This window comes from Meleagris gallopavo, chromosome 23, assembly GCF_905368555.1.
Source record: "Meleagris gallopavo chromosome 23, MGAL_WU_HG_1.1, whole genome shotgun sequence".
Lineage (NCBI taxonomy): Eukaryota > Metazoa > Chordata > Aves > Galliformes > Phasianidae > Meleagris > Meleagris gallopavo.
Window position 1 is genome coordinate 1,304,782 of NC_139426.1, and position 19,539 is coordinate 1,324,320.

General features: G+C 44.9%; 1 long non-coding RNA gene across 1 annotated transcript in view; it reads right to left on the reverse strand.

Annotated features, from left to right (window-relative positions):
- Positions 1 to 14,516: 14,516 nt before the first annotated feature.
- The window catches only part of LOC146542878 (uncharacterized), a 48,341-nt gene continuing 43,318 nt past the window's right edge, over positions 14,517 to 19,539 (reverse strand). The window contains exon 3 of the long non-coding RNA XR_014887848.1: positions 14,517 to 15,827. This is a non-coding gene — a long non-coding RNA (uncharacterized LOC146542878). The remainder of the gene's footprint in view (positions 15,828 to 19,539) is intronic.

Genomic DNA, 19,539 nt, shown 5'->3' on the forward strand with positions numbered 1-19,539 from the left:
CTGCACGGCCTCTGCTGCTGGACAGTGGTGAGCAGCGCTGACCCACGGCCAACTCTGTGGCAGAGGGAATGGAGGAGAAGGCAGACTGTTGGACATGACTGCTAAAAACTCACATTCTGAAAGCACTCCAAGTGGCTGACTTTGAAATGCGATGAGCTTGTGGAGCCTGATTCAGGATTACTTCATGCCATGCATTCACCTGGAGTGTGCTGAGGGCATCAACGTGTTTCTTGCACGAGCAATGGCACTTTTGCCTGATGCAGAGGTATTAGATACATTCTCCAGTTTGGGAAATTCTGTAAGCTTAAATTCCTCTTTCAAGAGGAAACTCAATTTCAATTTCATTTGAATAGAGTGGTTTGCTCTGACACTGTTGTGTCAAACAGCTGCCACTTTTCTAGTAGAAATGGTTTAATTTCCATTGAGACTGCACTGTCCTTGGGAAAGTTTCTAGAGTAGATCTCAGCCAGGCAGGAAAAAGGAAAGAAAAAAAAAAAAAAGAAAAGCTTTCACGGATATCCCATATTGATCAACAATTGAATCATTTAATTTCTAGGGAGTGCAAGGATAAGGAGTTTCCAGAGGACACTCTGGTGAGAAGGCTGGGCTGTAAATGGAAAGGTTGGCTCCTGTAGAGCCCTCGAGATGAGAGCTGTGTTAATGTTTCGTGTCTTTTGTCATTTTGGAAGAAAAAATCCCTCATGTTGTTTGCTCTTTTGCACTCACATTCAACAGCAGTGCCTACACCGCCCTTCATGACTAGATGAAGGTGCAAAAACGTGATATGGAAGGACCAGTCACTTTATGGTACCACTCACTGGCAAAACTCTCATACTGCATCACACGAGGACATGGTGGCCAACACGAGGAGAGTTCTTCCTCCTGCTATGAAGGTAATTGGTTCTTATCACCTCTCTAACCATTGCCATACTATTCCCCACTGTCTTCACTTTCATCCATGCCCTAGAGGCCAGCTTACATAGAAATCAGGACTGTGGGCCAGCCTACTTTGCCAGGCTGAATTACCTGTGTATGAGCTCTGCTTCACATGCACATACAGACACATGAAAAAGCTCCTTTCGTCCAACTCACTATACCTTATAAAATATGGGTTATAAATACTTTATGGAGCCTGTTCCTCCGAGGGGCTCATTCCAAAGGCAGTACGCAAAACCCAACTCTTTTATAGCATGGCAGAAAAAGGGCTTAGTCTGTGCAGAGCACCTCTTGTGAATCAGAAACAGGATTGGGTCTCCAAGTGGACCACACAGCCGTGACCAGGTTGCTTCAAGGGCAGCAGAATGAATTTGTGTCTCAAGCCAACTGGCAAGTAAGCAAACACTAGTCCTTTCTGCTAGCAATTCCTCCTCACCCCACCTATGCTCAGCCCTACCTCACGGGTCAAACAGAGTGGCACACAGACAGCACAGGCCTTCTACAAGAACCAGAGAGCAGTGCCATTTCCAAACAGCAAACTCACATACCAAACTCACATACCCAGCCCTTATCTTTCCAGTCAGACATTTGCTCCCCTTCTAGCTCACATCCCAGATGAGAAAGGAGCTAATCGTGCCCTGCCTCCAGCAGCCTTTGCAAGAAGCAAAGGTATCTCCTGTGTCGTGATCTTGAGACCTGACTCACCTACAGCTATGAAGTAAGCCCCAGTGTACTCTTAGGAGTAGAGGAACCTCACTTAAAAGGGAGAATTGGGTCACCAGGGATAATGATGCTGACCATTAGAGGTATCACACGTCCTCCTGCCTGGAAGTTTTGGTGTCAGATTTGCTTCAGCCATTGACCATTATATCAAAGATATAACAAACAGGATGGGGCAGGTGCTTTTGCAGATGTAGCTGCTTCTAAAATGCCAACTGATTCTGAAATTCTTTTAAAATCTCGAGCGCTACTTAAATTCTGTATTAAAGACTAAGTACTGGGGTTATTCTGGGATAACTACGGCATTTATTTCTCTACAGAACAGATTTGGGCAAACCAGTTATAACTAGCAAAGCTCTCCAGCACACGATTTAATCCCACAGCTTTTCATGTGACTTCAGCTTAGCTGTGACTTTGCTGAGGGACAAAGTTTCAGACTGTGAACTGTGGCAAAACGAAGGAACTCCAGCATTGCACCAACAAAAGGCAATCCCATGGTAGAGTCTCCAGGATAACACTGTGGACAACTTTCATAGAGTTGCACAAGTTGCTGAATTCAGGAGCTGTCCTGTGTCTGTCTCTCCATGGATCTGGACCAGTTCTCCCTTGGATTTATTTTACACTTGTTCAGCAAATCAGTTGTCTTGGTGGACAGCTGCATTATTCATTATCCCTTTTTTCTAGGATGGAAAAGTTACTAAAAGGTTTCTTTCTTGTTTAAAGCATTTTCATGTTTGAGTATTAATTTTTAAAATCCACTGTAAATCCACAGTACTTTACAGTTGTTTGCCTCTCTTTTTTTTTAAATTTATCACTAAAGCTTGTGAGAATGCACGCATGCATTTGGATATGAACTTATACAAACAGATGCTCACATACCCAGCCCTTATCTTTCCAGTCAGACACTTGCTCGCCTTCCAGCTCACATCTCAGATGGGAAAGGAGCTAACCATGCACAGCACACCTGCCTGCCCACGTTCCTTCAGCTCCATTCTTGCTCAGAAGCACAAATGTGAGAGCGCTGAGCTGGCTGTGGCCACAAAGTCTCAGCAGTTGGGCACTGCTCAGCTCTCAGACAGCAGACAGGCTGCAAGCAAACGTCCCATATCTATCATCTGCTCATTCTCCTTTGTGTTCCCACCTCGGCTGAGAAACGGAGTATTTAAAAGTTTCAGCAGCTCCATGAGGTCACTGCAGCTACAGAAAGCTGTAAAAACTGCTTAGGTTGATGGTTCAAGCAGCCACAGGTCTTTTTCATTACCGAACAGATATAACTCTATGAAATTATTATAATAATAACATCATTTATTTCAACAGGGCTGAAGCAAAAAAGCTTTATGATGGTGTTTTATATGCAACATGTGCGCTATTAATATTTCCATAAAAACATGTATTAAAATATAAAGTTGGCAAAAAGAAATCAAAAGTCAGAAAAAAAAAATACAGTTAAACAAGCATTAAACCATAAGCCATGGAATAGCGAATAATGAGAGCCTGCCAGTCATGGCAACAGGCTTCTCTTTCTCTGGTTTCAGCTGCTTCCAAGCACAACGGCACGGCCAAGCTAGCCATGGAGAAAGCCCTTGATAACCTCACGTGCCACGCTCCTCCAAGCTGCCACTCTCCTTATTAGTGTGAAAATATTCTTTACTTTCTTCAACTGCAATTGCACTTCACACAGTGCCTCTTACAATGCTGAAAGAAATACTCCACCTTTCTGGTCTGGGTTAGGCAAAAAAATCCCTGTACCTGCAGCAGCTCTCTGTGCTCTCCCTCCCTCTTAAAAAACACTCTAAGGGTCACAGCAATGAGTCCCTTTTGGCTCCAATTACAATAAAGACATGAAAAGAAGCCGTGTACCTCTGGCTAGCTACGTACAAGGACCTCTCACGTACCCAAACCAGGGCTGAGGACTCCCAGGGTAGCTGGAGGACTTGGCATGGCGGCTGCCAAAGCCCAGCAGGCACTGTTTGCACTAACAAGCACCCTCACAACAAAATCCTGCTTCCCCAGCCAATTCTGCTGTCATACATCTTCCCCGAGCTAACTTGTCAGATCGGTTTGTCTACAAATATGTTCACACTTGGAAATATCTCCCTTCTGTGAACAGCAATCCATTAAACATGCATCTCTCTGCTTTCCCCATCTTGCTCTCCGCACATAAAATAAGTCCTTTTGTCCTCAATAAATGCCTATTCCACATTTTTGCATGTTTTTAAGAATTCACGCATATGAAAGAAGCTGTAAAAACATCGCATGGCTTATTTATTATTTAGTGTACACACTTTTTCCTGCAGAATACCAAAATAAAAAACATTTTAGTCAATTTTTTTTTTTTTCTCATTTCCTTTGTATTTCATTTCCATTAGCCTGCTTGTTAAAGTTTAAAAACTGCTTTGTTTCCTGACATTGGGATTTATGTGTCTTTCTGTCAGGGAATCTGTTGTACCTGCTGACACGATGGCAGAGGTGGGGGGAGATGCTGTGCCCAGCAGCTGTCCCACTCCAGCAGTCACACTGTCTGGGCCCTGCAGGGGCTCACTCTGAGCTCTGAGTCCAGATATCAAACCCACGGGATTAAGAGAAAGGCATCCAGACCAAAAAAATCTCTGGGGTGAATAGAGCCACACGTCAATCTTTGTACAGCAGTCACCAGATTCGTTTAAAGGCCAGCTCAGAAAAATGGCTCGGGATGATCTCTTAAAAGCACAACCCAAAGAGCACCATGTGCCATGCAGTAATTTCTCCATCAAACCCACAACCACTGTGGACTATGGCATCTCTTCTGGAAGGACATCAGTCCTGGCACTGAAAGAGACTGACCCCACCACGGCCCCCAGGAGCTGAATCCAACCTTCACCCTTACAAGCACTCTAATTTCTGTTACTTTTACACAGCTGTAAGAGCCCTCGATTATCTCTTTCACTTCAGGAATCACTTGTAGAGAAGAGCCCTGCATGGCTGGAGCTGATCTGGCATCGCACAGCAGTCCCTAACTCAGGCACTCACCCCACAGCAAGAACCTACCAACTAACCTGCCATGCCTCTCAAGCAAGTCAGGCAGTGCCACTGACACACAGGAGGAAGGGTTTATCCCTGAGTCTGTGCAGCAGAGCAAGCATTGCAAGCCACCTTGTGTCACCGGCACCAGCACACCTCAGCCTGCTTGGGGACCATGTGGGGGGTGAGGCTGAGCCCTGCCCCAAAGCATGCTCCCAGCTCAGCCTGCTGCTGGCCCTACAGCATGCTCCCAGCTCACTCTCCTGCTGCTGGCTGGGCCAGCTGCGATGCTCGTTTCGGCAGCTTGGGCATCTTTCCATTAGGAACTGGATTGAGACCAAGAACTCTTTTCATATAGGTCATTCAGCAGACATAACTACCAACCTGGTCTGGATTCAAATGACTGGCCCGGTGTGAAAAGACCTGGATCTTGTAACTGGTGCCATTAAAAAGTGACTGTTGGTGTTTTGGTTTTTTTTTTTAATAGCTCATTGCTCCTGGAATCAGATGGTTGTGTGCATGTTCCAAAGGACAGGCTTTAGCACTCCAGTGATACACGGCGAGAGGCACTTAGGAGAAAAGATAGGCAATACAACTAGTTTCTAGCATATTTATACACTATTTTATAACACAGCAGTCCCACAGCACATTGTAAAGCACCTGGTACCTTGTAGGTGCTATGCAAACACTACATCACTATGGATTGCAGCATATAATCTTGTCCTGGCAGGGAGCTGTGCTGGGTGACTTCAAGCTTTATGTTCGTTCCTCAGTTCTTTGCACCAATCCACAGAATTTTTATATCCTTCCTATGCCAGATTCTGAGGTGCACACGAATCTGTGCACCCAAAGTACACGACTGTAAATATCAAAACCTGGCCTTCCTACATAGGAGCTAATTATTTTTCCTCACCCTCCTGACATAAAGAAATACGATCATGTCATGCAGTTCACTTGTGCTGATACAAAACCAATCTGAGACAACTAATCCAAGTTTCCAGTCCTCATGGTGACTAAACTGGGACTCCCTGACTTCACCAACTTCCTAAATGCGTTCAGCTGTGCCTGAAATGAAAGAGAATTTTCCTTATCCCGTTTTCAGAGAACCACAGGCATTTTCAGGGAGATATTCCCACTTTTGACTTTCTAATTTGCTTTGAGCTATTGTGAGAGGAATTATCAGGAGTCTCCACACTAACACACCGTTTCCAAACCACAGTAGAATGCTTTCTATTGTTAAATGTTAGTGGTAGTCATGTCACCAATTACCTAGGGACCATATAATTACATATTTAACTAATGCATAGGGCTGTTTAGAAGGTGGGATGTTGGGAGCTCTGGGTTCTGCTGCTGCCAATGAACTCCTGTGTGTTCCTCAAGGACTCCAAAACCCGCTGTGCTGCTCCAGGCTCTCATCCACAGGTGGAAAAATCATCTTTTTTTCAAGACAGCCTTGTAGCTAAAGTATTCCACTGAAGCTATGGAGATCAAAGCAAGCGTAAGCACTGCAGCCTGAATCTAGCATGGCTGAAGCTCCTCTTTGGACCTTGGTTTATTAGCAAAGAAGCCTGCTGCCTGCTGTTAGCATTGTAAATTCTGGGATTGTTTCTAATTACGGGCCGGGTCAGTAAGCTTAATAATAACGAGGTGCTTCCTTGATCTCAATGCAAAAATGCTAAAATATTGCTCTGAGTGCGCACGTGTGTGTGCCCATGAGTGTGGTTTTGAGCATGAAATGCTAACCAGAGAAGGAAGGACAAGGTAATGCTGGAAGACAGAAAGAACAGAAAAACACAAAGGGCAGGATTCTGGAACGTTTCAGTATCCTGTTGACTCATAAGATTGGAGCAGACAGGTACAGCCCAAAGACAGCGTGAGCTAAATGTGGGCCAAGCTCTAACACACAGCAGGAATGTCTAATTTTAGTCTGTCCAGTTTTGGCAATGTCACCTTTAATTGCATGGCTCATTTGAATTGTAAAACACCTTTAAAAGCTAACTAGTAAAAGGAAATAGGCCATATTTTCTAGAGCAACAGTCATATTCAATTTTAACTGTGATGAAATTGGTTTTAAGCAGTTAACGCACATCAGGACTTGAGTTATCAGAGAGAAAGCGTGGCCTGCAGACACACGTGCAGATGTTTCAGCCTTTAATTGAGCCTGCATTCAGAGCCCTTCGGGGCAGCAGACTTCTTGGTGTGACCCACACCTCGCTGTACCGATTGCTCCCAGCCAACATGGCACAGATTTGTGCACTGAGCTGCATTTTGGGCTTGCACACTCCTGATGGTCGAATCAGGACCAATTCCACCTGCTCCAGCACCCGAAAGGGAGGCCAGGTTTCCAGGGCATGAGCCATAGCAGTCAGCTGTGTCCACTCTGAGCCTAATAATTGAAAAAGCCAGGCCTGTGTACATAAACAAACATGTGCTGCCAAAAGCCTGGATACTCATTAAAATCAATGGAGTGATTAGAACATTGTGCCAGTTTAGGATTTAGGAAGGAAAAAGGAAAAAAAAACAAAAAACAGTTTTAGTGGAAAAGAAGATTTTCCGAAACCTTGGGTTGTAGCTAATAGCCTTTTTTCCACCAGCTCCAGTGAGGCAGGATGCACTGAGCAATTTCCCAAACCTGTGATTTTGTGAATGAAGCCCAAGTGGGCACCTGGTGACATCTCTGAACATGCATGAGCAGACATTCACAGCAAACTGCTCACGGTCAGCAGAGGGAGGAAAAATGCTGGGAAGTGCATCTGAATAACACTCACATTTGTGAAATAATTAGCTGCCATCCTGGAAGCACGGACACGAGGCCTGGGCTCCTTCCTTACGACTGCCAGTCCTGATTAGGCAGCCCCCAGCTCAGAGCTGGTTCCCTGCAAGCTCCCTCTGTTTCTGCACAAGAAGAGCTCTGGTCAGAGAGCTGCAATTGCAGGAAAAGTGCTGCACAGCTTTTGCAGGAGCCAAACCCTGCTGAGCCAGTGATGGAGGTGAATATGTAAGGACTTTGCCACTAGCATAACCCGTGCTGCCACCTGAAACACACTTGACAAAGAGTGCTTTTCTGTTGCTCCTGATTGTGCAGCACACATAAACTATCAAGCCTTCCTGCAGAAATAGCTCTCTGCTCCCCTCTAGAGAGATTTGTGTGGTATTCACTGCCGTAAAACTATTTTTCTGCTTTTGTTAGCATGCAGTCCGTGGGCTCATAACTTGTGCTTTGGGCTTGCCTCCAACAATTAAACCCCCTGCACCTGAGTGAGGGGGCTGTGAGCCCAGCACAGCGCTCCTCCATTGCAATGGGGTCCGTGCAGCTCAGCGTGCCATAGGATGGACCATTTTCACAATGCTGTCCAAGTAAAGAGAGAAAGAAGTGAGCTTCCTGAGCTTCCCAGATCAGCCCTGCCACAGTTTCAGCAGCTGGTGCTCACACATGTATGAGGAAGGCAGGAGGATCCCTGCCATGGTCCATCCACATGGGCAGGGTCTCCAGGGCCGCTTGGAAGACAGGACTTTGTGCCGCTGGAATTGGTGGGTGATGTTTTCCTCTGGGGCTCACATCTCTCTGAAATCAAGGCCAGGCATGCGAGACATGGCTATTCGAGTTAAGGAAGGAAAACCATTCTGCAGTGGCATTTGGAAAAGCATTTTGGGGCCTGATTTGCTTACACAGGTACCATGGTAGCATGCTTCTGACAAGCTGTGTCAGTGCTGGAACGGGCCGGGGGCTCAGCAAACTCAAAGCTGCTTTTCTTCCCCCTTTTATTCCAGAAGAGGGACCCAAGAGGTGCTGTGCCCACTGGCTGCTGTCTGCCCTCATCTGAGCTCAGTCCATAAACACAACATGCAACCAAAAGTGTCACCTCAGGCTGTGTGTGCTCCTGGCTCCGCAGTGATGATGGAGCTGCCTGATTTCAGTCTTCAGAACTCCCAAATGATCCCAGTACACCTACTTACACATTAAGGTTACGTCTGTATTTATGCCTTACAAAATCATGCACATTTTAAACGCGTTTCTTATCAGAAATAATTGTTCAAATAACTTCAGTAATCGATTCCTGGGCTGGGGCTTCCTTCAGTGTTTCTATTTTGTTTGGTTTTGAGGATCTTTCACACCTAAAACCCGAAGTCTTCTCCCCAGACACACATGTCACATTTTTACTCCCTGTCATACATCAATTCCCTTCTGAGGCACACAGAACTGAATGCAAAATCTTAGGTGGACTAAATTCTATTCTTTCCCCTTAAGCCTAATGAGTCATTAAAAAAGGCAGTGGGAAATAGCAAGGCAATTAAAATACAGAATATGGAGGGAAAAAAAATAAAGTAATGCATCCTTGGACTGTAATTTAGAGAATTTATTAGTCATAAAACCCTGATGAGTTATTCTTATGACAAACCCTGTAATAAGAAGAAAAAAATGATAAAAATAATGAACACATTTGTATGACAGCAATTGTAACAAGTATGGGGAATGACAGCACCCTCCTTTGGAAGGATTTATCTCCATAATTACAATCATATGGATATCTTTTAATGTCGCTGTTTGGGTAATTTATTGTTAATTTTGTCTTGGAACCTTTCTTACTGAAACTACTTGCATTTTTATCTTTCAAAAATAAACACAGCTCATGTCTTCTCTGAAGGGAATTGCTGGGAGTTGTGCAAAAAGTTCCATCCCCAAAGCAGAGCTCGATGAAATGAGGCTGCGGCTCAGCTCTGCAGCCGTCCCTGTCCGTGCACGAGGGTTGCAGAGGTCTACAAATATGATTTATGTCTTTGGGTGGGACTCAGCAAAATTAAGCAGCTTCATGCACGCGGGAAGGGCACTGCAAGGGTGTCTAAACAAAAGCAGGCAGATGGCTGGCCTGAGTCGCTATGAAAATAAATAACTGGGGTTCATCCAGCAAGTGAAAACTCTCCTGTTCAATTACAGTCCCATAGGGAGCAGCAAGGGCTGCGGGATCAGACCTGTGAGTGCAGAAGACAGATTCACACATCAGCAGCAAAGCCAGGCCTTCAGCACACAGCGTGCCACCTCGGTCCTCAGCCAGAGCCGGGGCTGCAAACGCCGACACTGCAGCCCACTCCAGGGGCTTCCTTTCAGCCCCACGATGGCGGTGCCCATGCAGGCTTGGGTGTTGTGTTACGGGTCTGCAGGGCTGAGGAGGGACCCCGGGTGGGTGGGGAGCAGCGCCAGCCCTTGGGAGACTCACGGCTCTTTGTGCTGCATCTGGGGCGACTCCGTCTGAAGTGCCGCCGGAAGCAGGAAAAGAAAGATTTGAATTAGAGCCTGCAGATTGCGTTTCAGAATTAGAAACCAGATCCTCCTGAAACCCCACCTGCAAACAAACCCCGAGCACCGCCAGTTCTGGGACCAAGATTTAATGGACCGCTTCTACCCAAACCAATGCCCCGTCTGCACTTCCTCCCCATTACGTTTCGTTATGCGTCTCCCCAGGAGACACAGTCGGTGTCCGATCCGTGTTTCAGCAGCCAACAGTCCACCAGCAAACAAAAAATAACAAGCAATAAAGAGAGGGACCTGCAGCAGCACATAGTCAATAATACATGCTGCCGCTTCGCCCAGCTAAGTGACAGTGCCTCTCCATTGCATGTGTCAAGGCTCATTTAATTTCCCAAGCAGGCAGTGTCCTGACAGGCGGGTGAGTAACACCTATGTGGTACTCGATGTATTTAATGGGTGTCTATGAGCTGGTGGGAGCTGAGGTCCTCCCAGAACCATATGATCTCTGCCAGAAATAAACATCAGTTGGAATGGAAGGGCTCTGATAGGCACAATCTGTTAGCAGCAAATTGAACTGTCACCCTTGTATGTCATGTTCATTTGGCTGATTAAGGAGATATTAATCTACTGTCATTATTACAGTATCTGTCATCCTGGGGAAAAAAAGAACAACCACAAGGATATGCAGGCAGCCTCACTGGATGTACATACACAGAGAGGGGAGAGCAGAGGTGTGCAGAATACAAATGAAACTCTGAACTGCTACAAATACTGAACCAACCAAACTGACTCCTGGTGCATGTACCTGGCCTGCCCCATACATAGTGCATGATTTTGGCTGGTTACCCCTCAAAGGCAGTGAGATGAAATCTGTACAGTAAAATTTTGCCTTCTCGGGGCACAACCATTTTTAGCCATCTGTGAAATGGGTGCAGAAAGGTGTAGTGAGATGGAGTTCCTGATACCACCCTGCACTACTTCAGGAGGCATCCTGCTCCCAGTATTGCCCCTTCCATCCTTTTATCTGAAGAGAACAACACTGACTACTCAGCGACTCACAGACCAAGACTGCCACGAGCACCAATACCAGCACTGCAGTAGCACTGAAGGAATGCCCGTGTCCACATCACCAGCTGGAGAGAGAAGCACAAGAGCTAGACTACTGCTTTGGAAGTAAAGGCTGGACTCCAAAATATGTGAAGATGCAGTATCTGCTATGCAATAACAGTGCACTGAACGTGGTCTGCAGGATTAAGCACGAGATTCCTCCAGTTTAGGGAACTTAGAAATACAACTGTTGTCTTAGCACAGCACAGAGCTAATAGCAGTAAACACTGACTACAGATCTCCCCTAAAAAAAAATGGAAAGAAGCTAATTGAGGTCTAGCATCTGTAGGTACAATTCCCACTGTCCTCCACATGCAAATTCCAGTAAAGAAATTAAAACTTTGGGGCAGTTTCAGATGGAGACAGTTCAGGATATCGATGTCAGTGCTGGTTAGCAGAGTCCTTTAACGAGAGGCAGATGGCCACTGCTTTTCTTTAAGGACATAGGTGCCACTAAACCAAAATTTTAATGAATATGCACACACACAGAATGCTGTCTGCATAGGTTCTTACTCGGTTTTGTTCTGGGAGCACTAAAAGGACCTGAAAGGCTCGAGAATACATGACTCAAAATAAGCTGCTAATTCTACATTTTCTCGGGTGAGAAAATTGATGCTGAGCCCCCCAGCCCCCCGTACTTTTCCAGCAGTCTTCATAGTTTACATTTGAATCAATAACTATTTTAATACGGGGAGTTTAGAAAAGTTTGATTCAAATTCCTTTGACACAGTTCCATCAACATCCAGTTATAGAGCCATTCTGCATATGACTCATTAAATATTTAAAAGATTCCTATTATTGAATTAACTATTTATTGATTTATAATTTAAAAGATTTATGCTTGGCCATTAAAAAAAATTCCGAGCTGACTTTCACTTAAAGAGATGTCAGGTGCCATTTGCAGCTAGTGAATGTCTAATGTACCCTTTTCACCCCCAGAGTGAAGAAAGGACAATTACTCAAGGACCTCTGGTTCAATATTCAGACTGTTTAGATGCTGAGGTCTGTGGTTGCTTTTTGTTCCTGCGGCATTAGGTCATGCTCAGCAGCCTCTATCCATCCCACAAACCTCAGCCTCCGTGGAAATGCACAGCTTGTAGTTTCTCTCCCGTTACATTTATTGATTTACATCCTGGATGAATTTTGCTACCTTGAAGAGGCTTGCTGATTGTATTCTGGCTGCAGTGAGGCCTCGCTGAGGTCATGAACACACATGGGCACACGTATGCACATAGATGCACAGCTGATCCTTCTTGTCCAGCACTGCTCTTAAAGGAACTAATGCAACAAAGCATTCCAGGCTGGGAGCCATTCCTCTGGAAATTAATGGGCCTTTCTAAAATTAAGGATGGAATTAAGAGCTCTGCTGAATCAGAACCACAGAAATTAAAATTTCCTCTGAGCACGGTAACATTAACTCCCAGCTATAAATCCAGGAGTTATCGGGCTATCACTTTGCTCTTTCTATAAAGAGTTGGAGTAAAAAATATTTATATATTGCCTTTATTTAGCACCTTTAATCTGAGGCTCACAAACCGCTTTACCAGTATTAATTATTTAAATCTGGAAGAGCCCCTAAGGGGTGCCTATTATTATAATACTCCTTTTACAAATGAGTAAACTGATGCACAGGAAGGTTAAGTGACTCTCTGAAGGCCACACAAAGAGTCCACCCAGAGCCAGCTATAGGCTTTCAAAGAGAAGAGAAAAGGGACAAAGCAGAATAAATGCACCGTCTGCCCAACTGTACAAACTCAAGGCATTCCCAAATACAGACAGCAATACTACTTGGTCTAAAGGAAAAAAAAAATAAAAGAAAAACAAAACATAGTAATGACTTTTGTCTGTACACAGCTAGTAAAGGTCTGCTTCAGATAATGATCTCTCACTGTTTGTTTTACTTTTGACTTTGGGGACCTAAGTTTTAGTGATATACATTTTTCTACAACCCATTCTTGGCTTTATATCAAAACCACGCCGAGTTCTTAGCACGGGTCTGTCAGACAAATAGTAGAGCAATGCACCATCCTGTAGAAATGTTGCTTCAGTTTCTCCAATCCCTGAATTATAAATAAAGGTTTCTATGAATTGAGAAGACTGCTCGCTCCAAGTAGTAACCATTTCAAGTCAATCTGCAATATAACTTTCCTTGTGGTGTTGCTGGAGGATAGGGATCAACCCTAGGAAAATAATTTTTTGAATATCAGACACGAGTTTTGTCTCCTATTCCCTCTCATGGGCGATGGCCCTGCAGCAAAGCTGTCTGCTGGGCACCTCTTTGCCAAGCTGTGGGTTGGAGCTGCTCACAGAGCAGTTCTTTCTTCTGGCTCAATCAGAAAATGACAGAGCGTTCATTTACGCACTGACATTGCCAGTGGAGAAGAGGTTTGCTCTGGAGCTGCCACGGCCCACTCAGAGCTAAGAGGTGTGTGGCACAGGATCTGGCAGTGCTTCCAGCACAGAAGCCCTCGCCTGGTGCCCAGCGTGATCTCAAAAGCTACGTGCAGGCAGCTGTGGTTTGAGTGCAGGGAGGGATGAAGATTCGCCCCTCCAGGGGCAGTGCTGACAGACAGGCTCCTTATCAGCTGTGTCACCTGTAATGGACTGGAAACTGAAAAGCCCACAACAAGGAATAAAAATGAGCATCCACCTCTCTCAGCAGAGCAGGACCTCTCAGGCAAAGATAAACCATCTGCCAGCCCCCATTAGGAGCTGTGTGCTCACACCTTGTTGTCTGTCTGAGGCAGGAGGACGCACAGCCCATTCCATTGGGAACAGCCCCAGGCCTCGGCCATTCCATCAGGAAATCAGCTCCTTCCCTCTGCTTTTCAGATGAAGGCTCCTGAGCTGCAGGCAGGTATCAGTGACGCACAGGCCATTTCAGTGCTATCCATACCCCTCCAGGAACCCCACCTCCAAAGCCAAGTGCTTCCTCCTGCTCATAGGCTGTGCTTGACCTAGAAGGACCCATTAGCTGCTGCCAGGGTAAAAGTAAGGTACCTTTGACAACATACACCACAGCTGAAAACTTGCATCTGAACACAGAAGAGCCCAAAAGATTTATTCTGTAATCCACTGGCAGGCCAAAAAGATCTGCCTGCATTTGAAGGTTTTTCAGTATTAATCTTAGCCAACACAGCAGCAAATGTGATGTGTCATGTTTCGTACGGTACAATATATAATGCTGACTTTTACATATGCAACTGCACAGAATAGTCAGGAACATATGCACCAAGTAACAGCTATCTGATATTTGAGTACCTGAGAATTACAACATTGCTATGTAAATACATGCATGCACAGAGACAGGCAGACTGGAAAGGATACATACATGAATAGACTAATTCAAACTGATTGGAGGCAAAATGAATTATTCACTTAAGGTTTTTTATCTGCATTATTCACAGGATGCATTGGAACACAATTATCCACTTGGTCAGTAGACCTGTATCCAAAATTTACCATGCTGGACTTAGAGAAAACAGAGAAAAGGTTATTTCACAAATTGAGGTTCAACCCAGCTCTGCATTTAATAGTAATCACTGCACACCAGGATTAATAGAACATCATTCAGAGACTGAGAAAGCAAGTTATGATAAAGAAGCTGTTGGAACAGGAAACATTTGATTTCCCTGGAGTCCTGTAAATCCATTTCTGATGTCCTTTCAAATTTTCTGTTATTTGCTGCAAAAATTTTAAACACCAGTAAGAGAGCAAAGCAGCTGACATTCCCATTTACCATGAGAAGGATTGTGTTTTGGCCTCGCATGTGCAAGCTGGCTCAATGTGCTTAGCAGATACATCAGAATGAGAGACCTGCTCGGAGTGGCTGGCATTGCTGTGGCACGCTGGATCAGCACCTCCTTGCCTTTGCTTTGCCTCCCTGTTCCCATTGAGCCCTTTCTTGCTCTCCCACAGCATCTTCCCCTCCAGCATCTTATCATGGAGCACCTCCAAACCTCCCCATGCCTGTGCTGCTGGGTGCTCCCTGGAGCAGACCTTGCAGGGTTCTCGTGCACGGCACAGTCTTGTCAAAGTTCTACCAACAGCAGGCCATAAATCTGTGCTAGGCATGCAGCAGTCCAGCCAAGAGGGCTTTAATACCATAGGATTTATTTTATTTTATTCTGTTTACTTTAAGTCAACTAATTTTATACTAAATTAATTCTGATGCTGTTCTGGGTATTCTGCCAACTTTTAAACGGAGCCACCCAAGCAGAGAGGGCCAGGTACCATCTCCCAGGGAGATGCCAGCTTCATTTAGCAGCTCGTCACTTAAAGGCAGATTCCGAAGCAGGAGATAACGCCATCCACCATGGGTGCACCTCTACAAACTCTCCTGACTCTCCACGTTTTGTGATCCGTCATCCAGGAGTGCTGCCCCTGCTTTCAGAGCACTCCAGTGTGACTTTGGCAGTTCAGACAGTGCAGGCAATGTGGGTTCAGTTTCCAGCTGTTGCAGATGCACCATCGTGCTGCAGACAGCTCGCTCCGTGACGTCCTTCACTGCTCACCAGCACCGTGTTCACAGCGTTCTTTGTCGGCCCTCTAACCTATTTAGACTGCAAGATAACACCAAGAAAACTATTTTCCACAATAAGAATCTCTTGACATGAATGCTTCCCCATGACATTAAAAATGACAGCGTTGAGAAGCTGATAACCAGCGCGTGATTCCTGCAGGAGCCGCAGGAATTGGAGCTCGCAGTCACACACGTGGGCTCCGCTGTGCTGAGGAATGAATTCTTCAGAATCTAAATTTTTCTCTTCTTCACAAGTGTGGAAGCATTATTCATTTTTCATTCTTTATTTTTCCACTAAATAAAGGGGAAAAAAAAAAAAAAAGATTTAAATCCCCAGATGCTTCAACAGTTTTATTTACACACTTTCCTCCACTTTTGTCACTTACACTGAAATATTGTTGCTTGTGTAACAAAGTGCATTCTGCTGCTTTCCATAGAAGTATCAGCACATTAAAAGCACGAGGGATCCAGGAGTAAACTCCCTTTCCTCTCATCAGACTAATACGCTCCCCAGAAGGATGAAAAACATCTCCTCCATTTCCATGATTGGCAGAGACAACTTTAAAGCCAGCTTTCAAAGCCAGTGCTTTAGATTCAGCAAATTTGAGTGAGCAAGAAAAATGCTTTTTGTCATTTTTGCTTTACTGTCATTTGACAGAGATGCCATCAGTTCCCAGTGCTCCTTAAGAGCAGCAGGAATTCTGGTGCTGGAGCCATCTGCTCGGCCACAGAGCGCAGCCAGGCTTCATCCACACTGCTGAAGTCTAAGAACGCAAAACACATTTTGAGCAGCAGGTCACATTTACCAAATCCTAGCCATGCATGACTTTACTATGTGAACAGCCGATTCTTATGTTTCTTCATCAAGGAGTTTTTCTTCCTGCTTTCTCAGCTGTACAGTGTCTCTGCTTTTTTTTTTTGGCTTGAGGTCTCTGCCTAATTATCTGTAACCTTCTGTTCGAAGATCGCTGTCCTGCCCTGATAAAAACCAGTAACTTTGAAAACAAACTGGGTCTTAATTTTCCTTGACAGCCCTTCTTTAAACATGTGGGCAAAGCCCCAGCTTAATTAAATGCACATTCGTATTCCAAACAAATTAAGTACAATTAAGGACTCTGAGTTATGGGTATCTATCACTCGGCGATGTTTTTGTAAAAATTACCACATTTAGATCAAACACAGAGGACCCTTTGCTTAATTGCTTCATTAGGGCCCGATGCAATAGGCTTCATAAATACAGGGTCTGATGTCTCTTTGGGAATTGCCCAAAAGACGGCTCTTAAAGTAATTGCTTCCACATTTCTCCCCGCGCAGCGTTCAGACGCTCACTGATCAACATGGGATGGCTCTCAGACACACCAGTGGCTGTGGGTCCCTTTCCTCTCCCAGCCCACAGCTCTGCCCAGCTCCAGGGCAGCTGCCAGGAGTCACAGAGCTCAGCAGGGCTGCCTGCAGCACAAGGGGAGCGCAGCGCCTGTCCAGCTCTCCCATACAGAGCCCCCAGACGGAGGCACGCACAGTGCACTAGGAGTTGTTCTTCCAAAGGTTGCCCTGAAACAATAATGAACCCCCAGAATGCATCACATAGATGTCTTCATATCTTTCCCTGTTTTATTCTTTTAATAAACGCTGATATTATGACTTTTTATTAAGCAAATTATTTACAATGATTGCATCAGCTGAGTGCAGACTTCATTGACGAAACTAAACCTTCCTTTGATCACACCTGTAGTCAGGAAGACACTTAGAGGGATTTCACAATGGCGTTTCTTTTTTTCCTGTTGAGATGCAGAAGGAGCAGCAAAAGAAGACATGCAGTTCTTTCCCTTTCTGCATTCGTTTCCTGGCTCAGTGGACGCTCAGTTCTGCAGTTTCCCTGCGGTGCACCAGAAGCAGCAGTAATGATTGCAGCAGAGCCAAGAGGCAGCGAGAGCCACCTCAGCAGAGCAGTGAGGAATGGTGTGTCACTCTCAAATGGAGTGTTTGCACAACTGGTGATGATGGTTTGTTTTTTTTTAATCAGATATTCCTATTTTTTAGCAGGAACAAAGCGTAACCAAAAGATTTTCCTCTCCAACCCTCTCTCCCAGCTCCTTTTTATCTATTTTTTCATTTGCTTTTGAATGAAGGCAGAGAACAGAAACATGGAAAGAAAGTAAAAGGAAAAAAAGAAATAGGTCTCCCACAGAACACATGATTCCAAGTTTCGGGTGCGTGCTAAAAACGAGCAAAATACATTCTTTCTGTGATGAAACTTTCTGCTTTCTAGAAAAGTGCAATTTTTTCATTGAGGCAATCATTTAAAATCATACAGAACAGACTTTTCCATGGCCCATTCTCTCCAGCTCTATCAGCTGCTGCCCTTTGGGGCTGGAAATGCCTCCTCTCCCCATGCAGGGCAGGGATACCCTTTCCCCTGGGGCTCACAGTGCCTGCCCAGCAGTTCCTTGAGCAACCTGAGCCTATAGAAGCCTCAGCTTTGCAGATCTGCAGATTTTTTCCTGCAGATACCATCGGGATAAAGCACACAGCAGTCACAAAGAACGCGCTAACATCTCTTCTGTAAAACAGAAGTCAGCCCGATTTCCACAAGCCATAAAAGTCCATCAACCTCCAGTGGCCAAGGAAACACAGCTACTTATTTTCTGACTGCTTTATTCTCCAGACCAATTTTCCTCAATGCTGAAGAAAAAAAATGAGCGGCAGATTGTCCAGTTTATGACTAGATGGCTGGCAACAGAAATCCTATTTCCAAACTGACCCCTGCTTTCCAGCATGGCATTCATTAATTCCACAGTCTCACATTTCTAGGAAGATGTCAGTCATGTATGTGATTTTTCTATCAGCTATTAATGCCAGATCACAAGGTGAGAAAGCAGGGGTTTTAATCTCAAGACCCTCAGGAGATGGAGCTGCATACATTTGGTGTGAGCCATGTGTCTGGAAATGTCAAGGACAAATATTTTTAAAGTAAGGAGTGTTCATATCCATGTGTAATCTTAAGTACTACAGAAGTGATCCAAAACATAGCCCTTTCCTCCTTGTTATGATTGTTCAGCTGTAGCCAGCATATAGCTGCAGCTTCCCAGGAATTAGCTAGGCATCTCTGCACTTAGGAACTTGCATATTTATACTGAGCAACATTTTAAGGCTCTCCTAAAGGCTTTGCCCGTGACAGGATGTTTAGTTTTCTATTTGCAGAAAGGAAAAGTTTTATTGTAAAAGTTCCCTGTCTGTCTCCAGGAACTGTCTGTTCCTCCGTTCTGAATGCATGAGCAGTTCCTCACCCCAGTATTTTGTGTTGTTCCTCATCAGGTTCTATTCCTGTGGTCTGCAAAAAGGCACCAAATTTATGACAAGCAGACTGGAGAAACAACAGGCACTTCCAGCAGCAGAAACCTGCTTTGCCAGCCCGCAGCATCAGCGGGACAACTATTTCATGTACCAAGGGATGATACCTAACTAACAAAGTACAGTCAGTGGTCACTCATTTGCCCTTCACGTTCTGTGAGCCTTCTGACAATTCTTCAAGTTCAAACTACAGGGTGTACAAATTGTCAGTCTTCCAACTGATGCGTAACCATTTCTGTGTTACCACTTGGAAAAGTGAGAAAGAAAAATTTCTGAAGAAACAGTGATGGTGTGAAACCCTTTTGAATTCTTTTCCTGATAGCCTGCTCTACTGCTTGAAATACAGACCCGAGCCTGTTTTTAGCCGCTAACTGCCATATAACGTATTATCCTACTTACTGCATACAGTTCCAAACATCTTGTATCTGGAAGCAACAAGGGAGAAGGCTCCTTTATCAAGTCAATCTCAAATCTCATTATGTTCCCCTACAACAGTTTCCGTAAACATTCAGCAATTTTCAGTGTCTGAGTTGCGCAGCTGAAGAGGTGCATAAACAGGCTCCACTGAAATGTGAAGATGACTGATAATGTACTAACATTGAGACCCCTTGCTGTGATTATTACCCCCTGAGTGCTCCTTACAGAATGTGCCTCT